This window comes from Anabrus simplex, chromosome 3 (genome assembly GCF_040414725.1).
Source record: "Anabrus simplex isolate iqAnaSimp1 chromosome 3, ASM4041472v1, whole genome shotgun sequence".
Classification (NCBI taxonomy): Eukaryota; Metazoa; Arthropoda; class Insecta; order Orthoptera; family Tettigoniidae; genus Anabrus; species Anabrus simplex.
In genome coordinates this window covers 95,082,538-95,107,299 of record NC_090267.1, presented here as the reverse complement: position 1 = coordinate 95,107,299, position 24,762 = coordinate 95,082,538, and the positions used below count along the sequence as shown (strand labels likewise).

At 40.2% G+C, this 24,762-nt stretch overlaps 1 long non-coding RNA gene across 1 annotated transcript in view; it reads right to left on the bottom strand.

Moving 5' to 3' along the window:
* LOC136866021 (uncharacterized) overlaps positions 1-24,518 on the bottom strand; it is a 35,076-nt gene extending 10,558 nt beyond the window's left edge. The window contains exon 1 of the long non-coding RNA XR_010859477.2: positions 24,478-24,518. This is a non-coding gene — a long non-coding RNA (uncharacterized lncRNA). The remainder of the gene's footprint in view (positions 1-24,477) is intronic.
* Positions 24,519-24,762: the final 244 nt, after the last annotated feature.

Below are 24,762 nucleotides of genomic sequence, written 5' to 3'. Positions count from 1 at the left end.
TGAGATTCCGGTCTCGACAGTAAAAATAAAAGGGATTGTGCCAGACAGGGTGACTACCTGTAAGTCCCAGACATACCTGGAGATGACAATAGGGAGCTCAACCTACAGTCATACATTTATCATAATGGCCAGAGTTAATTACAACGTAATTCTTGGAGCTGATTTTCTAAGGGATACACATGCCGTTATTGACCTTGCAGGGGGCGTGGTGAGATTCCGAAGGAATGGAGGTCACGACAAGGTGGCAATAAATCCGGAAACTGATGAAGAGGACGAAGCAGTTAATAGTACTGACGGAGACTTCCACGATATCTTAAGAGCCGAGCATGCGGATGAACAGTTAAATATTTTGGACCATGAGGGGATTTTTACCGACATTTTTATGGTTGATACTGCAGAAGATATTGAAAATTTAATCAATGACAAGGTTGCAGAGTTTAAAGGAACGAAAGAACAGAAAGATCAATTAAGAGCCTTCTTAATTGAACATCAGGCCGTGTTCGATTCCAAAGTAGGCCTTATCCCTAATTTTACATATGCTTTCAATGTTTTGGACTGGGAACCATACAAACGTAAGCCGTATCCAGTGCCGGAGAAATACCACGAGGAGGTCAAACAAATTATCAAACAAATGGAAGAAAACGGGATCATCTCGAAGCGCCCTACTCCGTACGTGAACAGCCTTGTCATAGTAAAGAAAGCCGACAATTCCCTGAGGCTGTGCCTCGATGCTCGTCAATTAAACTCCAAATTAATCCCGGAGAATGATCAAGCCATGCCTATTAAGGACGCCATTCGTCGATTTAGAGACATGGAAGTTTTCACAGGTGTAGACCTGACCAGTTCTTTTCACCATATCCTTCTGCATGATAAGTCGAAATTACTAACAGGGTTTATGTTTGACCAACAGACCTATGTCTTTGAAAGACTTCCGTTCGGGACACGCAACTCTTCCAGCGCTCTCATACGGGCACTTGACAGGAACCTAACAGACGAAGTCAAAGCAGTTACTACTTTGTACATCGATGACATGATAATTGGAACTAAAACCTTTGAAGAAAACCTCCAAAATTTAAGTAAACTGTTTAAAAACCTTATAGAAACTGGATTCAAGGTGAATATCAAGAAATCACACTTCTGTCAGCCGGAAATCCTATTCCTAGGACACGTGATAGACGGCAAGGGAATCCGACCAAATCCGGTAAAGTTAGAAGCGATAAGTAACTTCCCTAGGCCTACCAAGGTGAAACATATTCGACAATTCCTTGGTATGTGTCAATTCTTTAGAGAACACTGTAAGAATTTCACCGAAGTCGTAGCACCACTACAAGACCTGCTATGTAAAAATAACAGATGGAAATGGACACGGGAAGCAGAGACAGCGTTCACATGTACTAAAGAACTGTTAGCCAGGAGCATACAATTAGCGTATCCTGATTTCAACAGACCATTTATCCTTCAGACAGACGCATCTAAAGTGGGCATAGGTGCAGTCTTATTCCAGGAACAGGACAATGAGTGTATAACCAAGGACTATTTAGGCTTTTATAGTAGAAAATTGAGGTCGCACGAACGGAACTACACAACTACAGAGCTGGAAATGCTAGCTATAGTCCAAGCCCTACAGCACTGGCGGAAAGTCATTTATGGATTTCCAATCGTCATAAGAACTGACCATAAAGTTTTAACGTTCATGTTAAAATCAGCTGTTTCATCTGACAGAATTACTAGATGGTCACTGTTCGTGCAGCAATTTAATTTTACCATTGAACACTGTACCGGCAAGGCAAACATTCTAGCAGACGCCTTGAGCAGGAACCCAAATAAACGTGAAGAGCAGGTAAATTATGTGGACTTAACACAGGAAGACCGAAATGTACTGCTCCGACTGAGCCAGTTACCAACCTTTCAACAGGCTGATCCAATCTTACAGCCGGTTATCCAGTATTTCCAAGGAGCAATTCAACAAGGAGACCCTCGTTATGACGAAATTCACAAGGCCGCACAAGAATACAGATGGTTAAATAATCAATTGTTAAAATATGCAGATAAGGATCATACTAAATTAAAGATTGTTGTCCCGAAAGAATTACAGGAAGAGCTAATATGGCATGTACACCGTGTTATTGGGCATGGAGGTATTGATAAGACCGTCGCCACAATTCAGGAAACTTTCACCTGGAAAGACCTAAGGAAAACTGTCAGGGATGCAATAGTTACATGCGACACTTGCCAGCGTGTCAAGGCGAACTCCTACCTTTTAAAACAGAAACCAATTCCCATTCTACCATCAAAGCCCCGTGAGTTATTCGCGATGGATATTTATGGAAAAATCCCGAAATCACGGAGAGGAAATCAGTTCATATTAGTCACCATGGATGTATTTTCCAAATTTACAAACCTTTCTCCAATGCAAAAGGCCAATACTAGGTCAGTTTTAAGATGCATTAATAGGGAAATAATTCCGGCCATGGGAAAACCGGAAAAATTACTGACAGATCACGGAACACAGTTCACCTCCGCTGAGTTCAAAACAGGTTTGAGGCAATTAGGAATACAGCATGTTCTGAGTTCAACACGTCACCCAGAGTCGAACCCGGCAGAAAGAGTAATGAAAGTCATCGCAAAATTCAGCAGAATTTATATACCAGAACAACATTGGCGATGGGTCGATATTCTCCCATTGATCACTGACTGCATAAATAATACTGTCCATGAAGCAACAGCGAAAATTCCAGCCACAGTGCACAATGGCTTACAACCAGCCAGGACGTGGAGCCCAGTCGTTAATTGTCCGCCTGAACCCCAATTATCTCCGGAGCTATGTATACAGCAGGTACGAGACCACTTAAGAGAGCAAGCTGACCGCAGGCTGAGGAGAGTTCGGAAAAAAAAATTCCACAAGCCATTAAGGGAAGGTGAAATGGTATTGATCCGTAGACCAGCCATCTCCGATCCTGAAAGGAAGTATTATGCAAAATTCGCACCATTGTACATCGGTCCTTACCGCATTGTCCAGGATATGCAAAACAATGCATATAAAATTAGTAGTTTAGATGGGGAGAATGAAGTGATTATGAATGCAGCAAATCTTCGAACATATAAAATAGCACCAGGCGCAGCTCAAGTAAATCTCGTGGAGAAACCAAGGAGCTCAAACGCAGGAGAAGACGCAAGTTCCGGCACGGAAGAAGAAGATGATGATGATGACCCGTGTACCGAAGCAGAAGAAGAAGATGATGATGATGACCAGGAAACCCTATCAACAAACCCAGGAGACGACAGTCATTTCGAGATTGAGACAGGTCAACAGACAGAAGAGAATTGTCCGGAATGCGAACAGAACTCAGCCGAGATACTAGCAGTCATGAAACAGATTGCAGATGACCTCGAGAAAGAGAACAAACTTTTAGAGAGAGAAATCAGAGAAAAACTCAGACATAAGCAGAGGTATACTTTATAGTCAGAAGTATACATTCGCTTATGGCTGCAAGTATGTCTAGAATATCATTGGTTGAATTGAGAAATCTTCCACTATCGCGTAAGATTTCTAACGGCGTAAGGGGGCATTGCACCCATAAGCGAATTTGCCTAATTTAATTCTTAATTAAAAATTGAATATTTCACATTGAGATACCACAGTGAGGCTGTGAAACTAGCAGTCACAAAGGAATTTTCTGGCGCCAGCCTGACGGCGAGAGAATCCATGAAACTCTTCTCCAGACACGACCAGATTGTAAACCACCCGTCCAATAAATTTTATGACACCGCCGGGGAGTGGTCACTTGCTGTCCGCTCTCATGAAAAAGGCACGCGGTGAAGCCTGACCTATTTAGCTAGGACAATAGAGGACCAACGACTGTAACCGCCAATTCGTGGGAAGAAGCGGAGGCACTACGTTTTGGAAGAGCGCGAAAGTCTCAGCCAATCAGAATATTCTAAATTTGAATGTGTTGTCATACCGGGAGATCTACTATCAGTATCTCGCGATCTGAAGCCCGAGGTGGTAGTGAAAAACAGTGTCCTAACTTCGTTGTAATATTTGGTGAATTATCAGTGCCAATCTGTGGTTAATCAGTGCCTAATTAATAGAATTCAACTTCAAACGGAGGAGTAAGTGAACCCAGGATAAGGAGCCATGATGGCTGAATGAGACCATCCACCGGAAGAAAATAACACCAATGACGCGCATCATCGTGTGGATTATTCTATGATCATTTCCCGCGGCGCAATATCACATGTGAGTTGGACAGAATTTAGGAAGTTTTGTGTATAAAATTTGAAAACCATAACCTACGGATGTACGAGAAAGCGCTCCCAAGGACTAGATTATTACGCCACATCCCTTCCACGGAACTATTTTCCTGGTGGTGGGAGAAATTTTTATAAAAACCCAGCGACCAGAGGGTCGAACTCTCAGTGTGTTTTCAGAACTCTCAGTCATTCCAAGTTATCAGTGTTTTGAATACTCTCAGTTATTGTCTTGAGTACTTTTAGTGTTACTTCAGTATTCTCAGCGAATCTACGTTTTGACAGAGTGACAGACTGTTCAGCAAAATGCATTTAGTAAGCTTTATTTTGGCTGGTACGAAAGCGATTAGACACTTGTAGGCATTTAGAAAGCCTTGTTGTATTTACGTGAGTGAATAGCATTTCAGGAAATGAACACTTTCACAGACTTTTACTGGAAATGCAGGGAGTGTAGGGAAGAATTACACTTTCAACTTAAATGAACTCACATTACTAGTCGAGGGAAACAAGTCCATGTTTCCAGCAGGTTTACATAAAAACATTTCTAACCAGCGGGGAGTGTTACATGTGAGATCAGTATAAGATTTTCTCCACAACATAAATTGCATTTTAGCTTGTTTCTACCATTCTACAAACTGTTTGGCAAGCGAGATGTTTATGGGCAGAGACTAGGAAGACACACGGGAAGGTGATTGACTTTATTCAATGGATGCCGCAATGGCAAACCTTGAGGGGAAAGTTATGTCCCAGTAAGGTGAACGTACTATAAGCTGAAGGTAAACAAAGCTGAGGGAGCGAAGGAAGGCCAGCAGGGTTTGCAGGTAGGAAGCGAGGCGACCTTCATCTACACAGCAAGCAGGAGGCTGCAGCGGCATCTTCTAAACTTTCACGGGAGTGAGAGAAATGCGAGTGTTTTTATGCTAATATAATCGTGTGTCACGGCATGGCAAGAATGTGTCAAATTTGCGTGTGTAATAAAAATCTGGAATACCACATCAACCTGAAGATGGAATTCTAATTTCCACCATGACGGGGCCCGGTGGGTGAACTGACCTGCTTCCACCATACAGGTATGAGCATAATTAAATCATGTAAATAATATGTAGTACCGTGGCAAAATCGATGATCAGTGTAGTTTAGAGTACTAGGTAGAGTTGTAAATAATTCACAGTTTATAATACTACTAGGAATAATAATAATAATAACAATAATAATAATAATAATAATAATAATAATATAACAATTATTATGTTTATGTTGCACTTTCAGATAGGCTTATTTTTGTGCTCTTTGTTTTAAGTAGTTGTTTGTTTGCGTGTTTACGGTTGATTTCCTGTAGGATGTCATTTTGACAGTTAGGCAGCTATTGTTTTGATCTACGAGTGTAAGGCCAGTTGATTTTTTTTATTGTTCATCATGATTTTAGATCGATTGTTTTGTGAGTCATATTTTTCTTTGTTGGAGTTTTTGATGTTACGGACACCGCCGCGATGTTTTTCGATGTTTATTTTGCCGTTTTGCGCATTTCAGTTTTGTTTTATGTGGCGGAATCATCCTTTAGATGACCGGTTTCGATTTGTATTTATCCCGCGTATTTTTGCGACGATTTTTGGGTAGACGCGAATATTTATTTCTGTAGTTGCGGTTGCGCACGTTTCAACATTTGTGTTTTGAGAGGCAATCTCGTCACTTGTTTTGTTTATATAGTAACTATGAGCGCCATTGATGAGTCAGCTCTGTGATTTTTGTGATGTGTTAACCGTGAATGATCGAGATTTTGAGCTAGATTTAATATCCCTGATGATCTACGTTGATGATGGAAATATGATAGTTGAACCATGTCTTGAATTTACATGAGAAGTCGTAATGTGCACGACAGATATTTTTGCCCGCCGGGTACGAGCGAGGCTGTACTGTGAGAATACGAATAATAATGACGTCGCGAATAAATGAATAAATAAGAATTGTGGAAATGAAGAATTTAACCACGTGCGTTAAATGTGTTACGACATGGGTTATGATACTACAGGCAGGAGCCTGTATTTGTTAAATAATTCCAGGGAGAATAGATGCTCGACTAATAATGCTAGCCAGTGTACTTTGTGAACGGAGCGACGAGTCAATGTGTTTTGAATATTTATGTAGTCACGGATGACGTGAAATTACAGTAAAATTTTCCATCAAGGTTAAATAATATTATGTCCAGACATTTGTCGTCTGAAATTTTGAGATTGCCGTCAAATTCGCAATATTTTGCTACTCGCAGCAGGGTATATTTTCTGGTAACGCCGAGTTTGTTTTGCGCATTTCTATCCTTGTTAATTTCCAGTAGGCCGCGATGGTGGGATCCAGTTGTTTTTTTGTCTTCTTTTCTGTTTGTAACTTTACCGTATTTGTAGGACGCAAGCGCATGTGAATTATTTATATTTGATTTGTTGTAAATAGATAAGTGCAGCTAGGCTAGTTTGTTTTGATTTCTGTATTTTTTGTCGGAGCAGTGTTTCTCCGTTAATTAATGAAATGATGTAAATAAGATGTTAGATGTTAGATCTAGAGGTCATCGATTATGTCACAGTCGAAATAGTAGTGGTATGCTCATACCAGGCAGCCAAGTAATTACCAAACTTTCTTTTAAAATCCACTACATTTTTATTTTGAAATGAGGCGATCTTTAAATAAACCAATTGTATAAACCTGCCGCAAGAAATGGTAAATAAGATGGTATCTGCCTCCATCTAGTGGGTATACCACAAATATGAATTAATAATGAAATGCAGTTAGCGGCAAAGTCAATAGAAATTTTAATGTACAAGGATCGCTATCATTCGATAATGTTAACATCAGGCACTTGGCCTAATTTTGTTTTATTTTAAGAAGTCCAGTTTATCACAGTCAAGCAAGCGAAGTCTAACATGTAGAGGAGTGGTTGGATACACTCAGAGTAATGTTGCGATAATTATTTTTGTTTAATCATGAGGTATTTGAATGAGACGACGGTTATGTAGGAAATGAAGTGATGTTCATGGTTGTTTTGTTCTGTTTTTCTAAGAACTATTTCCTTAAGTGATACACTTGTTTAGTGCAGTCCATGATTATTTAAATTTGGGTATTTTTCCCAAATGAGCCTACATGTGTTAAACATTTTATAACTCTTACAAGTCAGTGGAGTGACCGACGTAACAGAATTTAGTTTACTTTTTGTGAGTCAACTATTCAGTAATTTATTTTGAGAGATAGTTTCTCTGTTATATATTTCTGTATCTCAAGAGGGTGGTCGTTCAGACCAGAGTTTTATACAGTGTCATTTTTATTCAACTTGAAGACAATGTCAAGATAGTCTGGAATATTTAATTAAGGTATTTGACTTTCAGTCAGTTTATTCAGGCAGTTATGATTGTTTGGGAGGCAGACCTTCGATCTTTTATATTTTATTAGTCTTTATTTTCATTTGTTTACATTTTTCTCTAGTTCAATTTACGTTCATTTCAGCACTTTGCATTTTATTTGAATAAATTAGTCTCTTATTTACACTTTAATTCAGTCTTGGGTACCGTCATTTTAGTTAGTTTACCCCCTTCTTTTCATTCCCTCACTCCTCAATCAGCGGGTGGCCTCACCGGGGATATCGAACGGGCACGACTGAGAATGAAGAGTCTACATGCAGCGGTGAGTATGTGTTATATGTCATTTATTACAGGAGCAGCCGGCGCATAGAAGAGAGAAGAGATCACCGCATTTGGTGCCTTAGAAGGGCACAGGGGCCGGAGTGAGGAGTGAAAAGCGTGGCGCCCACCTTTAGGGGCTAGATTTGCTTATCCCCGGGACTGTGCGTTTTACATTTTATTTATTTTGTACCCAGACTAACAGCCATGAACATAGATTTACTGAGTGTTGATAAATATGAATGCTGTGATAAACTGTTTGACAAGTAGTGGTATTAATTATAAATGATATGTTGTGTATAATTTTATCCAAGTTTAGGATAAAATTGTTTTGTATTGGTGATTACTGTGTCTTGCATGTATTGGAAGTATGTTGGGGAACCTGAAGGTCTCAGTCGTATTCTCTCAGCATATAAAATGTCGATTAGCCAGGAGCAGTGGGACAGGTTGATTAAAACCATTAACGATTTAAGTGTAACAACTAGTGAGTTGAAATCAAGTCAGGCCGAACTGTCGAATAAGATAGAAACTAGCCAAACAGAATTAGCTGACGAACTAAAATCCAGTCAGGCCGAACTTTTAAACAAAGTAGAAAGCAGCCAAACAGAATTAGCTATTGAAATTGGGAACAAGGTTGACAGTAGCCAAACCGAACTTGCGAATAAAGTAGAGGCAGTACACGGACAGGTCTTGGAAGAATTTAAACAGTATGAGGTAAAACTCGAAGAGAGGTTCATAAAAAGCCAGGTCGAACTGAAAAAGGAGTTACGGGAGAACCAGGATAAACTCATGCAGGCGTGTAATGCAAACAGGCAGGAGACGATGGAAGAGATAAAGAAGTTAGCCGATGCACAAGCACAGATACAAGAGCAGTTAGACAGCCACAGCGCGACTGTTGAGGAAAGTATGAGGGAAACTAGGGTAATGGTGCAAGATCAAGGCAAGGACTTAGCTCGAGGTATGATACTCTTGGAGGAGCGGATAGATAAAATTGAGGATGAGAATAGGAAGGAAATGGATAAAGTATGCGTACAGGTTGTAGAGACCCAGGAGAAAACGAGCCACGAAATCATGACCTTAAAGTCGGAGACCGAGGATATTACAAAGAGGTTAACCGAACTGACAGAAAAGATAGCAGAGACTGAGGGTGCGATTACACTCAGCGAGCAGTCAGTAAGACAGGAAGTTAACGAGGTCATAGAGGGAAAAATCCAGGCAATTAAGACCCAGAGCGAAAACTTGTCGACCTTGGTCAAGATGTTAGTTGACAAACAGGCCGAGTCCCAAGTAGCCAGAGAAAGTAGGATACAGCAGCACGAACCGACACAGAGCGAGCCTATAACCCAAATATTTAACATGGAAAGGACAATGCCCGAAAGTACGCAAAGAACTGAAGCTTCCACGCAAATCATAAACATCGTGCGCACGAGTGACGATCAGCCGAAGAAATTCAGTGGAGCGTCACAAATAACACCAAAAGTCTATCTTAGGGAATTGAAGCAATATTTCCAAGACATTAAAGCCCCTGAAGAAAAGAAACTACGCATAGTAGAGAAATATCTCGAAGGACAGGCAAAGACCTGGTACTACGGTTTCGTAGATACTTTTAAGACGTTCGCAGATTTCGAGAAGGCTTTCCTCGAAAGGTACTGGTCCTTATCCACACAACAGGCACTCAGAATGGACTTGTACACTCGCAAGTACATGTCGACACAGCCCACACGATACTTAGACTTCTTCCTAACGCAGCTCGTCAAACTTAGGCAATTAGATTCTCCAGTGTCAGACGCAGAGATCGTTCAGACGATAATCAAACAATTTCCGTCGGATGTGCAGAGAATGCTCATTACAGCGAGGGTCGATGATCCAACCCAAGTTGAGGCTATTCTAAGGGAGCTAGACGCTACATCCACTAATAATGTACCGCAGAGAGTGACCAGGCAAACGCAGGAACATAGGGCTTACCTAGCTAATGCCACCAGCGAAAATGCACGAGGCAATGTGCAGGTAAACGGCCCGAATTCAGGTGCTGTACCGCGGCGAGATACGAACACGAGACGCCAGGAGGAAGAAATCCAACGTCCGTGGTTTAGAAAACATAACTACCCAGACAGGCGACCGCGCTACCAAGACAGGCAGCCATACCAAAGGAGGTACCTCTCACGTGACAGAAGGCGATGGGAAAATGCAGGAAGAGATAGGCCTTACTATCGCGACCCTGAAAGGAGATGGAATGAGAGAAGGAATTACCAGCGAGATAGGAACTCGGACCCAAGGTATCAAGAGGGGCGCCGATACATCAATGACCTGAGTAACAAACAGCAGCGCGATCCGTGGAAGCAGGCGATCGAATCCCAAGACATGAACCCGGATATCATGGGGGCCGAAAGCCTTGAGTTCCAGCAAACAAGAAGGAGAGGAAGCGAGGACCGCAGACCGCTCAATCCGAATGCACCGACTTACGAAGGGGCCGGTGCTAGGAAAAAAAAAACTTCAATTTCGAACTAGTAGCTCCATTAGACACTGACTCAGCCACAAATTTCACCATTGAGAATGAAGAGTGGGAAGTAGCGAAGGTAGATTCATGGATAGCGCAGCCTGAGGACTTATTAAGTGATGAATTCAAGCAGGAGAGCCCACAAATTTTACCTCTACCTGTGATTAAAGTCAAAATTAATGAAACAAGCATTTTAGGACTTTTAGATACTGGTGCGAGTATCAGCATTATTTCGAGGAATCTGTTTAATGATTTGAAAGAGAGAATGAGCCTACCTGAGATTCCGGTCTCGACAGTAAAAATAAAAGGGATTGTGCCAGACAGGGTGACTACCTGTAAGTCCCAGACATACCTGGAGATGACAATAGGGAGCTCAACCTACAGTCATACATTTATCATAATGGCCAGAGTTAATTACAACGTAATTCTTGGAGCTGATTTTCTAAGGGATACACATGCCGTTATTGACCTTGCAGGGGGCGTGGTGAGATTCCGAAGGAATGGAGGTCACGACAAGGTGGCAATAAATCCGGAAACTGATGAAGAGGACGAAGCAGTTAATAGTACTGACGGAGACTTCCACGATATCTTAAGAGCCGAGCATGCGGATGAACAGTTAAATATTTTGGACCATGAGGGGATTTTTACCGACATTTTTATGGTTGATACTGCAGAAGATATTGAAAATTTAATCAATGACAAGGTTGCAGAGTTTAAAGGAACGAAAGAACAGAAAGATCAATTAAGAGCCTTCTTAATTGAACATCAGGCCGTGTTCGATTCCAAAGTAGGCCTTATCCCTAATTTTACATATGCTTTCAATGTTTTGGACTGGGAACCATACAAACGTAAGCCGTATCCAGTGCCGGAGAAATACCACGAGGAGGTCAAACAAATTATCAAACAAATGGAAGAAAACGGGATCATCTCGAAGCGCCCTACTCCGTACGTGAACAGCCTTGTCATAGTAAAGAAAGCCGACAATTCCCTGAGGCTGTGCCTCGATGCTCGTCAATTAAACTCCAAATTAATCCCGGAGAATGATCAAGCCATGCCTATTAAGGACGCCATTCGTCGATTTAGAGACATGGAAGTTTTCACAGGTGTAGACCTGACCAGTTCTTTTCACCATATCCTTCTGCATGATAAGTCGAAATTACTAACAGGGTTTATGTTTGATCAACAGACCTATGTCTTTGAAAGACTTCCGTTCGGGACACGCAACTCTTCCAGCGCTCTCATACGGGCACTTGACAGGAACCTAACAGACGAAGTCAAAGCAGTTACTACTTTGTACATCGATGACATGATAATTGGAACTAAAACCTTTGAAGAAAACCTCCAAAATTTAAGTAAACTGTTTAAAAACCTTATAGAAACTGGATTCAAGGTGAATATCAAGAAATCACACTTCTGTCAGCCGGAAATCCTATTCCTAGGACACGTGATAGACGGCAAGGGAATCCGACCAAATCCGGTAAAGTTAGAAGCGATAAGTAACTTCCCTAGGCCTACCAAGGTGAAACATATTCGACAATTCCTTGGTATGTGTCAATTCTTTAGAGAACACTGTAAGAATTTCACCGAAGTCGTAGCACCACTACAAGACCTGCTATGTAAAAATAACAGATGGAAATGGACACGGGAAGCAGAGACAGCGTTCACATGTACTAAAGAACTGTTAGCCAGGAGCATACAATTAGCGTATCCTGATTTCAACAGACCATTTATCCTTCAGACAGACGCATCTAAAGTGGGCATAGGTGCAGTCTTATTCCAGGAACAGGACAATGAGTGTATAACCAAGGACTATTTAGGCTTTTATAGTAGAAAATTGAGGTCGCACGAACGGAACTACACAACTACAGAGCTGGAAATGCTAGCTATAGTCCAAGCCCTACAGCACTGGCGGAAAGTCATTTATGGATTTCCAATCGTCATAAGAACTGACCATAAAGTTTTAACGTTCATGTTAAAATCAGCTGTTTCATCTGACAGAATTACTAGATGGTCACTGTTCGTGCAGCAATTTAATTTTACCATTGAACACTGTACCGGCAAGGCAAACATTCTAGCAGACGCCTTGAGCAGGAACCCAAATAAACGTGAAGAGCAGGTAAATTATGTGGACTTAACACAGGAAGACCGAAATGTACTGCTCCGACTGAGCCAGTTACCAACCTTTCAACAGGCTGATCCAATCTTACAGCCGGTTATCCAGTATTTCCAAGGAGCAATTCAACAAGGAGACCCTCGTTATGACGAAATTCACAAGGCCGCACAAGAATACAGATGGTTAAATAATCAATTGTTAAAATATGCAGATAAGGATCATACTAAATTAAAGATTGTTGTCCCGAAAGAATTACAGGAAGAGCTAATATGGCATGTACACCGTGTTATTGGGCATGGAGGTATTGATAAGACCGTCGCCACAATTCAGGAAACTTTCACCTGGAAAGACCTAAGGAAAACTGTCAGGGATGCAATAGTTACATGCGACACTTGCCAGCGTGTCAAGGCGAACTCCTACCTTTTAAAACAGAAACCAATTCCCATTCTACCATCAAAGCCCCGTGAGTTATTCGCGATGGATATTTATGGAAAAATCCCGAAATCACGGAGAGGAAATCAGTTCATATTAGTCACCATGGATGTATTTTCCAAATTTACAAACCTTTCTCCAATGCAAAAGGCCAATACTAGGTCAGTTTTAAGATGCATTAATAGGGAAATAATTCCGGCCATGGGAAAACCGGAAAAATTACTGACAGATCACGGAACACAGTTCACCTCCGCTGAGTTCAAAACAGGTTTGAGGCAATTAGGAATACAGCATGTTCTGAGTTCAACACGTCACCCAGAGTCGAACCCGGCAGAAAGAGTAATGAAAGTCATCGCAAAATTCAGCAGAATTTATATACCAGAACAACATTGGCGATGGGTCGATATTCTCCCATTGATCACTGACTGCATAAATAATACTGTCCATGAAGCAACAGCGAAAATTCCAGCCACAGTGCACAATGGCTTACAACCAGCCAGGACGTGGAGCCCAGTCGTTAATTGTCCGCCTGAACCCCAATTATCTCCGGAGCTATGTATACAGCAGGTACGAGACCACTTAAGAGAGCAAGCTGACCGCAGGCTGAGGAGAGTTCGGAAAAAAAAATTCCACAAGCCATTAAGGGAAGGTGAAATGGTATTGATCCGTAGACCAGCCATCTCCGATCCTGAAAGGAAGTATTATGCAAAATTCGCACCATTGTACATCGGTCCTTACCGCATTGTCCAGGATATGCAAAACAATGCATATAAAATTAGTAGTTTAGATGGGGAGAATGAAGTGATTATGAATGCAGCAAATCTTCGAACATATAAAATAGCACCAGGCGCAGCTCAAGTAAATCTCGTGGAGAAACCAAGGAGCTCAAACGCAGGAGAAGACGCAAGTTCCGGCACGGAAGAAGAAGATGATGATGATGACCCGTGTACCGAAGCAGAAGAAGAAGATGATGATGATGACCAGGAAACCCTATCAACAAACCCAGGAGACGACAGTCATTTCGAGATTGAGACAGGTCAACAGACAGAAGAGAATTGTCCGGAATGCGAACAGAACTCAGCCGAGATACTAGCAGTCATGAAACAGATTGCAGATGACCTCGAGAAAGAGAACAAACTTTTAGAGAGAGAAATCAGAGAAAAACTCAGACATAAGCAGAGGTATACTTTATAGTCAGAAGTATACATTCGCTTATGGCTGCAAGTATGTCTAGAATATCATTGGTTGAATTGAGAAATCTTCCACTATCGCGTAAGATTTCTAACGGCGTAAGGGGGCATTGCACCCATAAGCGAATTTGCCTAATTTAATTCTTAATTAAAAATTGAATATTTCACATTGAGATACCACAGTGAGGCTGTGAAACTAGCAGTCACAAAGGAATTTTCTGGCGCCAGCCTGACGGCGAGAGAATCCATGAAACTCTTCTCCAGACACGACCAGATTGTAAACCACCCGTCCAATAAATTTTATGACACCGCCGGGGAGTGGTCACTTGCTGTCCGCTCTCATGAAAAAGGCACGCGGTGAAGCCTGACCTATTTAGCTAGGACAATAGAGGACCAACGACTGTAACCGCCAATTCGTGGGAAGAAGCGGAGGCACTACGTTTTGGAAGAGCGCGAAAGTCTCAGCCAATCAGAATATTCTAAATTTGAATGTGTTGTCATACCGGGAGATCTACTATCAGTATCTCGCGATCTGAAGCCCGAGGTGGTAGTGAAAAACAGTGTCCTAACTTCGTTGTAATATTTGGTGAATTATCAGTGCCAATCTGTGGTTAATCAGTGCCTAATTAATAGAATTCAACTTCAAACGGAGGAGTAAGTGAACCCAGGATAAGGAGCCATGATGGCTGAATGAGACCATCCACCGGAAGAAAATAACACCAATGACGCGCATCATCGTGTGGATTATTCTATGATCATTTCCCGCGGCGCAATATCACATGTGAGTTGGACAGAATTTAGGAAGTTTTGTGTATAAAATTTGAAAACCATAACCTACGGATGTACGAGAAAGCGCTCCCAAGGACTAGATTATTACGCCACATCCCTTCCACGGAACTATTTTCCTGGTGGTGGGAGAAATTTTTATAAAAACCCAGCGACCAGAGGGTCGAACTCTCAGTGTGTTTTCAGAACTCTCAGTCATTCCAAGTTATCAGTGTTTTGAATACTCTCAGTTATTGTCTTGAGTACTTTTAGTGTTACTTCAGTATTCTCAGCGAATCTACGTTTTGACAGAGTGACAGACTGTTCAGCAAAATGCATTTAGTAAGCTTTATTTTGGCTGGTACGAAAGCGATTAGACACTTGTAGGCATTTAGAAAGCCTTGTTGTATTTACGTGAGTGAATAGCATTTCAGGAAATGAACACTTTCACAGACTTTTACTGGAAATGCAGGGAGTGTAGGGAAGAATTACACTTTCAACTTAAATGAACTCACATTACTAGTCGAGGGAAACAAGTCCATGTTTCCAGCAGGTTTACATAAAAACATTTCTAACCAGCGGGGAGTGTTACATGTGAGATCAGTATAAGATTTTCTCCACAACATAAATTGCATTTTAGCTTGTTTCTACCATTCTACAAACTGTTTGGCAAGCGAGATGTTTATGGGCAGAGACTAGGAAGACACACGGGAAGGTGATTGACTTTATTCAATGGATGCCGCAATGGCAAACCTTGAGGGGAAAGTTATGTCCCAGTAAGGTGAACGTACTATAAGCTGAAGGTAAACAAAGCTGAGGGAGCGAAGGAAGGCCAGCAGGGTTTGCAGGTAGGAAGCGAGGCGACCTTCATCTACACAGCAAGCAGGAGGCTGCAGCGGCATCTTCTAAACTTTCACGGGAGTGAGAGAAATGCGAGTGTTTTTATGCTAATATAATCGTGTGTCACGGCATGGCAAGAATGTGTCAAATTTGCGTGTGTAATAAAAATCTGGAATACCACATCAACCTGAAGATGGAATTCTAATTTCCACCATGACGGGGCCCGGTGGGTGAACTGACCTGCTTCCACCATACAGGTATGAGCATAATTAAATCATGTAAATAATATGTAGTACCGTGGCAAAATCGATGATCAGTGTAGTTTAGAGTACTAGGTAGAGTTGTAAATAATTCACAGTTTATAATACTACTAGGAATAATAATAATAATAACAATAATAATAATAATAATAATAATAATAATAATAATATAACAATTATTATGTTTATGTTGCACTTTCAGATAGGCTTATTTTTGTGCTCTTTGTTTTAAGTAGTTGTTTGTTTGCGTGTTTACGGTTGATTTCCTGTAGGATGTCATTTTGACAGTTAGGCAGCTATTGTTTTGATCTACGAGTGTAAGGCCAGTTGATTTTTTTTATTGTTCATCATGATTTTAGATCGATTGTTTTGTGAGTCATATTTTTCTTTGTTGGAGTTTTTGATGTTACGGACACCGCCGCGATGTTTTTCGATGTTTATTTTGCCGTTTTGCGCATTTCAGTTTTGTTTTATGTGGCGGAATCATCCTTTAGATGACCGGTTTCGATTTGTATTTATCCCGCGTATTTTTGCGACGATTTTTGGGTAGACGCGAATATTTATTTCTGTAGTTGCGGTTGCGCACGTTTCAACATTTGTGTTTTGAGAGGCAATCTCGTCACTTGTTTTGTTTATATAGTAACTATGAGCGCCATTGATGAGTCAGCTCTGTGATTTTTGTGATGTGTTAACCGTGAATGATCGAGATTTTGAGCTAGATTTAATATCCCTGATGATCTACGTTGATGATGGAAATATGATAGTTGAACCATGTCTTGAATTTACATGAGAAGTCGTAATGTGCACGACAGATATTTTTGCCCGCCGGGTACGAGCGAGGCTGTACTGTGAGAATACGAATAATAATGACGTCGCGAATAAATGAATAAATAAGAATTGTGGAAATGAAGAATTTAACCACGTGCGTTAAATGTGTTACGACATGGGTTATGATACTACAGGCAGGAGCCTGTATTTGTTAAATAATTCCAGGGAGAATAGATGCTCGACTAATAATGCTAGCCAGTGTACTTTGTGAACGGAGCGACGAGTCAATGTGTTTTGAATATTTATGTAGTCACGGATGACGTGAAATTACAGTAAAATTTTCCATCAAGGTTAAATAATATTATGTCCAGACATTTGTCGTCTGAAATTTTGAGATTGCCGTCAAATTCGCAATATTTTGCTACTCGCAGCAGGGTATATTTTCTGGTAACGCCGAGTTTGTTTTGCGCATTTCTATCCTTGTTAATTTCCAGTAGGCCGCGATGGTGGGATCCAGTTGTTTTTTTGTCTTCTTTTCTGTTTGTAACTTTACCGTATTTGTAGGACGCAAGCGCATGTGAATTATTTATATTTGATTTGTTGTAAATAGATAAGTGCAGCTAGGCTAGTTTGTTTTGATTTCTGTATTTTTTGTCGGAGCAGTGTTTCTCCGTTAATTAATGAAATGATGTAAATAAGATGTTAGATGTTAGATCTAGAGGTCATCGATTATGTCACAGTCGAAATAGTAGTGGTATGCTCATACCAGGCAGCCAAGTAATTACCAAACTTTCTTTTAAAATCCACTACATTTTTATTTTGAAATGAGGCGATCTTTAAATAAACCAATTGTATAAACCTGCCGCAAGAAATGGTAAATAAGATGGTATCTGCCTCCATCTAGTGGGTATACCACAAATATGAATTAATAATGAAATGCAGTTAGCGGCAAAGTCAATAGAAATTTTAATGTACAAGGATCGCTATCATTCGATAATGTTAACATCAGGCACTTGGCCTAATTTTGTTTTATTTTAAGAAGTCCAGTTTATCACAGTCAAGCAAGCGAAGTCTAACATGTAGAGGAGTGGTTGGATACACTCAGAGTAATGTTGCGATAATTATTTTTGTTTAATCATGAGGTATTTGAATGAGACGACGGTTATGTAGGAAATGAAGTGATGTTCATGGTTGTTTTGTTCTGTTTTTCTAAGAACTATTTCCTTAAGTGATACACTTGTTTAGTGCAGTCCATGATTATTTAAATTTGGGTATTTTTCCCAAATGAGCCTACATGTGTTAAACATTTTATAACTCTTACAAGTCAGTGGAGTGACCGACGTAACAGAATTTAGTTTACTTTTTGTGAGTCAACTATTCAGTAATTTATTTTGAGAGATAGTTTCTCTGTTATATATTTCTGTATCTCAAGAGGGTGGTCGTTCAGACCAGAGTTTTATACAGTGTCATTTTTATTCAACTTGAAGACAATGTCAAGATAGTCTGGAATATTTAATTAAGGTATTTGACTTTCAGTCAGTTTATTCAGGCAGTTATGATTGTTTGGGAGGCAGACCTTCGATCTTTTATATTTTATTAGTCTTTATTTTCATTTGTTTACATTTTTCTCTAGTTCAATTTACGTTCATTTCAGCACTTTGCATTTTATTTGAATAAATTAGTCTCTTATTTACACTTTAATTCAGTCTTGGGTACCGTCATTTTAGTTAGTTTACCCCCTTCTTTTCATTCCCTCACTCCTCAATCAGCGGGTGGCCTCACCGGGGATATCGAACGGGCACGACTGAGAATGAAGAGTCTACATGCAGCGGTGAGTATGTGTTATATGTCATTTATTACAGGAGCAGCCGGCGCATAGAAGAGAGAAGAGATCACCGCATTTGGTGCCTTAGAAGGGCACAATACCATATGATTGTTATTTTCATCATCTGCATATACATACAGTGGCTTGTCAAATTTTATACTCACTGGTAGATACTCCATTTTTTAAGACGCCTATTTATTGTTCAGAGAGGAATGGGGAGGGATCAACACGAGTTTAAGTAACTAACTTCTATCTCAGACAAAGATTATACTGCCGTACTTAATGTTGTACAGTGACATAGGGATTTTTTCTTACAGCTATCGCATAGAATGAGGAATTTAATGTCTACGACTAGGCACTAAACTCTTTCGACTTGAACCCAATAGAGAACATTTGGATGGAAAGAGGGAAAAAATTAAGTCGGCTGGAGTTATTAACAACAAGAATATGCTCATAGAAAGAGTAAATGAGGTTTGGAAAAGTGCAGGAACTGACAAGACTTCACAAAGTGCTGCTAGTGTACTGTAGTTTGTTCAGTGTGAAGAAAATTGGTATCAAATTGTTTTTGTCCAGCAAGTTTATTGTAAATCATGTAAAATATTCATACAGTAGAGAAAGTGTAAATTTTCACCAGTCAAACAAATTCAGAAAATATCTTAATCTCCGGGTGAGTATAACAATTTGGCAAATAACTGTAGATCTAGTATTCAAAGCCTAACAGTCAACCCAGGAGAGATGGTTCTGTTAAAGTTATTCAAAAGAAATCCAACAGTATATGGTGCAAATAAATAACTCATTAGCTTTGAATGAGAATATTTTGCTGTTAATACAATGGTTTTGAATTCAAGTGTATCCCTGCATCGGAATTATTCCCTAGTATGGGAACCTGGAAAGGAGTTCACTAAGCAGCGTGATAGCAAATTGAGACGCTATCCGATCGGAACGTTAGCAGCACCGGTCTCATTAAATGCCCAGCCTTGATACTCCTCTTCCATAAACCTCTCCCGAAATAAAAAAAATGAAATGGCGTATGGCTTTTATTTTTTGCTAGGGGCTTTACGTCGCACCGACACAGATAGGTATATGGCGACGATGGGATAGGAACGGCCTAGGAGTTGGAAGGAAGCGGCCGTGGCCTTAATTAAGGTACAGCCCCAGCATTTTCCTGGTGTGAAAATGGGAAACCACGGAAAACCATCTTCAGGGCTGCCGATAGTGGGATTCGAACCTACTATCTCCCGGATGCAAGCTCACAGCCGCGCGCCTCTACGCGCACGGCCAACTTACCCGGTCGTATGGCTTTTAGTGCCGGGAGTGTCCGAGGAGAAGTTCGGCTCACCAGATGCAAGTATTTTGATTTGACACTAGTGGGTGACCTGCGCGTCGTGATGAGGATGAAATGGTGATGAAGACGATACAAACACCCAGCCCCCGTGCCAGCGAAGTTAATCAATTATGGTTAAAATTCCCAACCCTGCCGGGAATTGAACCTGGGACCCCTGTGACCAAAGGCCAGCAGGCTAAATATTCAGCCATGGAGTCGGACAACCTCTCACGAGAGAGAGAGAGAGAGAGAGAGAGAGAGAGAGAGAGAGAGAGAGAGAGAGAAGAGAAAGAGAGAGAGAGACAGCGAGAGAGAGAGAGCTGTTAGTTTCTTCGATGACTGTAGTTCCTTAGTGTTGTTCCTGTCATTCTTTTAAACACTTAAGATTGTTATTTTTAATACATGTTAAACTTCCTATTCACATAAGTGAGCGGGCGAGTTGGCCGTGCGGTTAGGGTCACACAGCTGTGAGCTTGCATCCGGGAGATAGTGGGTTCGAACCCCACTGTCGGCAGCCCTGAAGACGGTTTTCCGTCGTTTCCCAATTTCACACCTGGCAAACGCTGGGGCTGTACTTTAATTAAGGCCACGAGCGATTCCCTCCCCTTGGCCGGGCTGAGTGGCTCAGACTGCTGAGTCGCTGGCCTTCTGACCCCAACTTGGCAGGTTCGATTCTGCCTCAGTCCGGTGGTATTTGAAGGTGTTAAAATATGTCAGCCTCTTGTCCGTAGATTTACTGGCACGTAAAATAACTGAGGGACTAAATTCCGGCACCTCGGCGTCTCCGAAAGACATAAAAGTAGTTAGTGGGACGTTAACCGAATAACATTATTGATTCCCTCCCACTCCTTGGCCTTTCCTCTCCCATCGTCGCCATAAGACCTATCTGTGTCGGTGCGACGTAAAGCAACTTGTAAAAAGAAAATCACATAAGTACCAGTAAAATAAAGTTTTCCTCTACAGAACACTGTATTCTCAATAACCTATCTCAAAATACGTTTTTCTCGTAATGACATCAGTTGAAACTATGTAAATTAATAGAGATTTTGTTGCCTTTTTTCATCCCGCTTTAATCAAAGCGTATTTTATAGGCCTACCCAAAATACTGGGGTTTTCGTTGTGGAATTGTTAATGATGAGAAAGTGAAAAGCTTTCTATCCAATCGAACCCTGTTTAATATACAAATGAAAGGTTAAGATGGAAGAAAATTATTATTATTATTATTATTATTATTATTATTATTATTATTATTATTATTATTATTATTATTATTATTATTATTATTATTAACACATTTTCTAAGAAACAGATGAAAGCTGAAGTGCAGCACCTTTTCACAAATATATCAGAAACTGGCGCGGAAAACTTAACATTTCAGTAACTGAGGTGCCCTAACAGATTGTTCTTTTTTATAGTGTGCAGTGGACAAGAGAAAATTAAATGAGCAACTATTTATTCTGATTGGTATTTACAAAGGTATTCTTCTGGTGGAGGTTTTAAACCGTTGAAAATAACTTCTAAATTTACCATGTCCGGTAATGAACTGTGCGAGTATACAAGTGAGTTCGAAGGATTTTGAAGTTAAACGTTGATGAACGGTTGGAAAGAACAACTCCCGCGTGACGTGTCATTTCATGCTGTTTGTCCATAAAGAGTTCCAACTCTCTTCCATTTTACTTCTAGATATCTTCTTCTTCTCATGAGATTCGGGACACGTGGAGAAGCTAAAATCTGCATCCCATCGATTTGAGGATCTTGCCAACATGTCCACTCTCTCATTTCCAACAGTTCCAGCAAGAAATTTTACCCAACTAAAAGGGATATGCAAGATGCTGGATAAGATTAATTTCCTAATGTTTGAGGCCAATGCGTGTAGATTATGTTTGTCTTTCATGCAGGTGATAGAAGACTGAGAATCACTGGATATTTGAGCACTATAATTATTTTGAAAGTTATTAACAACAGAACGACATATTCTGTCCAATCTACCGGATATCTTCAGATTTGTTAATACACATAAAAAGGCACTAGTACACTCATAATCTACAACAACTTAATATGATTTTATTTCCTAGCAAATTAAGTGGTGTATAATTCATACATAATACATCTAGATATAATACGTGAATTTTTTTTCCATTTTTAATTGCTCTGTTTTGATTAACCTGATTATGCCAACTTTCCTAGATGAAATGTATCATTCTGTGCGTAATAAGTGTATTTTTATTTCATTTTTATATCTCAAAATTTTGTTGTGTTCTAGCCGATTGACTGAAAAAAACTTTCCAAATTATCACAACATCCAGTGATGGAGCAATTTTCCGGAAGAAAATGGTATGTCTACTCGAACGTCCAGTTCACAGATGTTTAACTAAAAAATTCCTGAAATAGAATGATCCAGAGCTATTTAATAATATGGCCAAAACTTGAACGCGTCAAATGCTTTCATACATAATTACTTGAATAAGACGCTTGCGATTGTGTTAGTTTGTATACTTTTAGGAGCAATTTTCAATTCTCCTTTTTTCTCAAGTAACGTGTTTGTTAGATATTTTAAAAAGGAGTTTAGAATATATGGAATATCATTCGGTTTTATATTAATAAATTTGCAAAATTTAACACTTCTGGCATATCGTTAATATCACTCATCCCAAGGAATAACAAGTAAAGTCAAAAAAATTAATGTTCTCATGGGAAGCATTTTTTGTTTTTGGTTTCTTAAACAATACACAATCACCAATTCATCAAATGTTGTCAAACTATTCAGAGTTTCAAGGAACAGCATTTTAAATAATGGTTTTGGTTGTATTTTGTCAAAAAGTGAAGTAACAGCTTTGGATCATGAATGAAACTGATTTGTTCTACAAGTAAGATTTTTTTTTTTTAACAGAAGTAGATGTGTAAATCACTTATCTACACTTATTTACAAGATGATAATGCCCACGTCCACAATGTTGTTTGTCCAACCCTTGTCCGGGTATTAGGTGAGATGAATCTGTCGTGGCGGGTTTTTATGACCGGATGCCCTTCCTGACGTCAAACTTATCAGAGGAGTTAATGAGATGAAATGAATGACGTGATATATGATAGTAGAGAGAGGGTGAAACCCGGTGCCGGCACACAGCCTACTCCTATCGAATAGCACCAAGGGGTCTGCTCAAGGCTTAACGTCCCCATCTGACTGACGTATCACCATCAACAGTGTCATATGCCCTCACTCCATATGAGCACTGCGGAGAGGTTTGGAATTTTATCCAGGCTTTTGGCATGCAATCTAGTGATTAGAAATTGTATAACACCACCTCCTCTACCCTGCCGGCCAACATACTGAGGCCAACATTCTGATGGTGAATATTTTTTCGACCAACGGGACTCGAACCGGCTAACCTCGGTGTCAGCCTTAACCATCATGGCCACCAGGAGGGCTGTCCACGTCCACAATAACCATACAAAATATATTACACCTAACTGACTTATCTGTTTGAAGCCTCTTTTATTAACAATATTCAGAATATTAACAAGATAACTCAACTTATCTGGTTCTTACCGGGGACTGTTTTGAGTTCTTGAATAATCTGGAAATAAAAGTAGGCTATTTCTTCAATATTATGACGAAATGAGTTACCTTGTCAATGTCAAATGTTAGAGAGCATTGACTTTAGCAGGTTATTACAAAAATAAAAAATAAAAACGGAAAAAATACTTATCTGGTTTTTCTCAGGGATGAGTCATGTATCGTTAAAAAACCCATGGCACTATAGCCCTTGAAGAGCCTTGGCCTACCAAGTGACCGCTGCTCAGCCTGAAGGCCTGCAGATTACGAGGTGTCATGCGGTCAGCGCGACGAATCCCCTCGACCGTTATTCTTGGCTTTCTAGACCGGGGCCGCTATCTCACCGTCAGATAGCTCCTCAATTCTAATCACGTAGGCTGAGTGGACCTCGAACCAGCCCTCAGGTCCAGGTAAAAGTCCCTGACCTGACCGGGAATCGAACCCGGGGCCTCCGGGTAAGAGGCAAGCACGCTACCCCTATACCACGGGGCCGGTCATGTATCGTTAAGTTTTTTAAATTTTTGTCTGACGTCTGTAAACATAATATATTATTTGTACATTTTAGTAGGCATTTAATATTGTAAAATAGTAAATTTCACATCTATTTCTAAACATTTGATGGACATTTTAGTAAGTCTTCAAGATAAAAAAAGCTATGCCGATTAAATCTTTTGACATTTCAGAAAGTAAAACTTTTCACATGTATGTGTAAACACTGCAGATAAGTGTGGGTACTGAACTCTAGTATTAATTGATCAAAATTAATCGTTGCAACAATAATCATGGTCCATACTTTAAATCGTATTCCTACAAATTAGTACGAAAGTCAATGTATAATATCGGTAAATCTCTCAGTTGTTACTGATATCTAATCTGTTTGAGCATCGTGAATATATGCTTCCGAGTCTAGACAATCAAATTGTACTTAAACAGTAAATAGATGTTTTTCTCTGAAATGTTTATGTAAGTTAATACAGAAGACAATTTTGTGACTTACAAGTTTTAGCATATTGCTTGTCTAAGTCAGCGTTGCTTCTGCTCGATTCTTGTACAATGATAACCTAACCACCGTGTACTTCACTTTATATATGCGAACCTCCTTCACCATACGTAGAACAGGTTCTGAGGTCAGTCCCCATGATCACGATTTACTGCAAATTGACCTTCAAAAGGAGCAAATACCGCATTAAAAAGTCCTTGAGGCGAGAAATCGAAAAATGAAGCTTAGGTTCTTTTTTCAAATTTCTGCTAACACTTCGAAACTAAAAATATAGCCTGCTCG